Source organism: Phyllopteryx taeniolatus, chromosome 6 (assembly GCF_024500385.1).
Source record: "Phyllopteryx taeniolatus isolate TA_2022b chromosome 6, UOR_Ptae_1.2, whole genome shotgun sequence".
Taxonomy (NCBI): Eukaryota; Metazoa; Chordata; class Actinopteri; order Syngnathiformes; family Syngnathidae; genus Phyllopteryx; species Phyllopteryx taeniolatus.
In genome coordinates, this window is record NC_084507.1 from 16,690,464 (window position 1) to 16,694,922 (window position 4,459).

The 4,459-nt window shown below is 39.4% G+C and overlaps 1 protein-coding gene across 2 annotated transcripts in view; it reads right to left on the reverse strand.

Moving 5' to 3' along the window:
* Nucleotides 1-823, reverse strand: part of si:dkeyp-77h1.4 (uncharacterized) — a 31,611-nt gene extending 30,788 nt beyond the window's left edge. For both annotated transcript variants that reach the window (XR_009789020.1, XM_061776802.1), the window contains exon 1: nucleotides 633-823. The gene's annotated coding sequence lies outside the window, so the exon portion shown is untranslated. The remainder of the gene's footprint in view (nucleotides 1-632) is intronic.
* Between the last annotated feature and the right edge of the window lie 3,636 nt (nucleotides 824-4,459).

The following is a 4,459-nucleotide window of genomic DNA, read 5'->3' on the forward strand; positions in this document are numbered from 1 at the left end:
CATTGGTTATACTGCGTTATAAAAATAGTAGAAACCCTTTTATTATAAATAATATGAAAATACATGTTTAAAAAAATAATTGCATTATGAGATGAAAAAGTATAGAGGGCTCCATATTAATTACCATTCAAAATGTAGCTAAGGTTTTCCCCGAAATATTAGAAACACTATCGCAAACTACTAGCCCAAAACTACTGACATAAATCCATACCTATCTGAAACGGAGCAATATTGCCTCACTTTTCTCGTACAGTTCTTGAATATGAGTTTATTAGATTGCTCAAGAGTACCTAATGACGTGGCCACGATTGTAATTCGAATCATTTTTTTTTTAGGATTTTATTTCCCAAGAGGCTGTCAGATGAATGATGTAACTGCATCCAGTAAGCAATAAAAAGGTAACTAGCGAGTATATTCCTCTACCTGATAAAAGATGATGATGCAAAACCACTGTTAGTGCCGTAAAGTCCAAATCCTTCCCCGCATGCAGGGCCCGGGACACCACAAGCACGCATGAGGCGTGAAAAAAAGCTGCAGAATTTAACCCGTCACGCACCGGCCTCATTCGGAGGACAACTCGGCCGAGCGTGAGCGCCGATGAGCGGGGAAGCGAGAGGAGCTGGGGCGCTTACCTGCTTCGGAGGTTCCGGCCGGCGAGACGTGAACAAGTGGCCGTGCGTCCGTGCGTCCGTCCGTCTGTCAGTGGTGCAGATGTGCGTCAATGTTTCCTGTCCTCACTTTCTCTCTCTCTCTCTCACTCTCTCTCTCTCCCTCCCTCGCTCCTCCGGAGATGATGTTAGTGCTGCTGCTGCATTCGGCGACTCGGGCCCCACATTTGGAACATGTTAAAAAAAAATAATGTGTCGGTCGGCCACTCGGAAGCACTCGACTCCTGTCGGGAAACACCGGACAGACACCCACTCATCCCCACACACCTTCCACGAAACACCACCCGAACAGAGCCGATGTTCGGGAAAAAGTCACACGAGCCAACTTGGTTTCATTCCGGTACTTTTTCCTCAATTTGAAAGCGAGACAAGATGAATATGTCAAACCTCAATGGAACTTTTGAATAGCCCCATGAGGGAAGGGGGTTAATAATATTGTATAATAAAACAAAATTGGGTCTCAAATTTAACTTAAGGGAGGACATATTTTTTTAAATGTATGTTTTATAAATGATAATGATAAAAATTAACTCAAATAATTGAAAAAACAAAGATATAAAAATAAATATACATAGCCAAACAGAACTTTAAAAGTCAATTATAATCAAAATGTAATTTTTAAAAATTCACTTTTATCAAGTTAACTAACCCTAACCTTTTTTAAATATAGCTACATAGGCTAATAAAACAACACAATTTTATCTTGTTTCATTAACCCTCTCACTATTTGCCTTGAGGGTGTTGATGGAGAAGTACAGAGAAGGTCAGAAGGCGCTACATTGTGTCTTTGTGGATCCAGAGAAAGCGTATGACAGAGTACCCTGAGAGGAACTGTGGTACTGCATGCGGAAGTCTGGAGTGGCAGAGAAGTATGTTAGAATAAAACAGGACACGTACGAGGGCAGCAGAACAGTGGTGAGGTGTGCTGTAGGTGTGACAGAGGAGTTTAAGGTGGAGGTGGGACTGCATCAGGGATCAGCCCCGAGCCCCTTCCTGTTTGATGTTTGCAGATGTCATTGTGATCTGCAGTGAAAGCAGGGAGCAGCTGGAGGAACAGTTAGAAAGATGGAGGCATGCACTGGAAAGCAGAGGAATGAAGATTAGCCGAAGTAAGACAGAATATATGTGCATGAATGAGAGGGGTGGTGGGGGAAGAGTGAGGCTACAGGGAGAAGCGATAGCAAGGGTGCAGGACTTTAAATACTTGGGGTCAACCGTCCAGAGCAATGGTGAGTGCGGTCAGGAAGTGAAGAAACGGGTCCAAGCAGGTTGCAGCGGGTGGAGGAAGGTGTCAGGTGTGTTATGTGACAGAAGAGTCTTTGCTAGGATGAAGGGAAACGTTTATAAAAGAGTGGTGAGGCCAGCCATGATTTACAGATTAGAGACAGAAGCACTGACAACACAACAGGAAGCAGAGTTGGAGGTGGCGGAAATGAAAATGTTGAGGTTCGCTCTCGGAGTGACCAGGTTGGATAAAATTAGAAATGAGCTCATCAGAGGGACGGCCAAGGTTCGATGTTTTGGAGACAACGTTCGAGAGAGCAGACTTCGATGGTTTGGACACGCCCAGAGGAGAAATAGTGAGTATATTGGTAGAAGGGTGTTGAAGATGGAGCTGTCAGGCAAGAGAGGTCGAGGAAGACCAAAGAGAAGGTTGACGGATGTCGTGAGGGAAGACATGAGGGCAATTGGTGTTAGAGAGGAGGAGGATGCAGGGGATAGGCTCTCATGGGAAAGGATGACGCGCTGTGGCGACCCCTAATGGATGGGGAATATCTTGCTTCTCCAGATCTGTTACATCTTAGTTGTTAATGCTTCCTGGTTTACGTTCCTTCATTTTGCTACAGTCCCTAATTTTATATCTTAAAAGTCCCCCAGATCTCACACGTGGTTGACTTGACCTCTATGTCTTTTTCATGTCGTGTCATCAAGGTTGAAAAAAAATCGGTTTTAACAAAGTAGAAAGTACAGACATTGGTTTTCAAATGTAAGCACAAAAAGTCATCAGAAAAGTAGAGATACCCAAAATGTCTAAATAAGCACAATAAGACAACATTTGGACTTCATTACTTCCCACCGCTGTTTGTATATGAATTTCATTTGGTCTCGTGATTGGCAGGCGACCACTTCAGGGTGTACCCCATTCTCTCGCCAAAAAGTCAGTTCAACCTGTGACACTATGAGGACAAGCACGATATGATTTCATTTGTAAATCATAACTAACTAAAATTACATAAAAAAATAAGATAGCTAACAAAGAGAAATGTTTAGGTACATATATGCAAAGAAAAAATCAAAAGTTACAAGAATATGGGTAAAAAGTCTGCAACTGAAGATAACCAACTCCTCTACTTTTCCTCATAGTATTAGAATTTTATTTTTTGAAATTACAACTTTCATGTTTGTTTGTTTTTTTTGTCTTGTTTGTTTTTGTGATAATTTACAACTTGATTGTGAAGCCAAAACATTGGGCACAATCTAATGAGACATCAATAGGGCCACAATGGAAAAATTTGAAGAAAAAGTTACAAGAATACAAATTGGAATGTTAACAGAATCTAGTTATATTAAGAGCAAAAAGACCTCAGTGTAAGATAATAAAGTTATCATTTTAGGACAGTAAAATATTTACTCTTGTCGAAGTTTTTTTTTTTTTTTTATCATAGAACAACTTTGTTCTTTGACTTTTTCGTTACAAGTCGTATTGTTCAGATAATAGTCAAAATATGAAAAGAAATTACCTTCCTAATGCTAACAGAATAATGTAATAATTTCGACACTTTACCCTCTTATTACAACTTTATTCTTCATGACTTTTTCATTTGTTTTCTGGGAAATTAAACTCACAATTAAAGTCTTTTCACCAAAAAAAAAGAAAAACGTCGTTTTCAACTTTGTCAACGTAAAACATTAGGTACAGCTACACATTAATACGTACTCAATGAGATGAAAAAATTCAAAAGTAAACAAAAGAAAAACGTTACAAGTCATAATGTTAGGACAAAGTCATAACCCTACGACAGGGGTGTCAAACTCAATTTTGTCACGGGCCACATCGCAGTTATGGTTCCACTCGGAGGGCCGTTCTGGCTGCAAACCCATATGATAGCCTCATATTATTACATATACACAAATTAATGGATAATTACGTTTGAAATTAGAAGCCAGTAAAAACTGTTTGTTCAACTACAGTATGAATCCATTTTATTTTAAAAGGGGGGTTGGTAACAAAAAAAATGCTTGCATTATCGCAACATTTTTAAAAGTGAAGCTGATTTGCAATTTCGGTATTTTAGCAAGAAACACAAAGTTGATGCACACTCTCGCGGGCCACATAAAATGACTTGGCGGGCCTGATCTGGCCCCCAGGCCATCAGTTTGACACCTGTGCCCTATGAGAAAAACTAATCATTGATAATACAGTGGAAATGGCATGAACATATTTTTTACCCGAAATTACTTTCTTTCCTATAATATTACTACTCTATTCATTCCGCTTTTTTTTTTTTTTTTATAAATACAACTTCCATAAAATGTCAATTCTTTTCCCCTCACAATTGACTATTCACATAAAGCCAATCTAATGAGACTCAATACAATAGCGGCAGCAAAAAACCAAAAAACTGCATTTACAAAAATAAAACTAATTTCTTTATGTCTGACAGGTACGGTTTTTGTTAATGTGATAGTGAAGAACTGCACTCGACCGTTTATAATATCGTGACCATCTCGTGGCACTAAATAAGGCATCCGGACACATTGTTAAAAATAAACACCTCAATCAAAATATG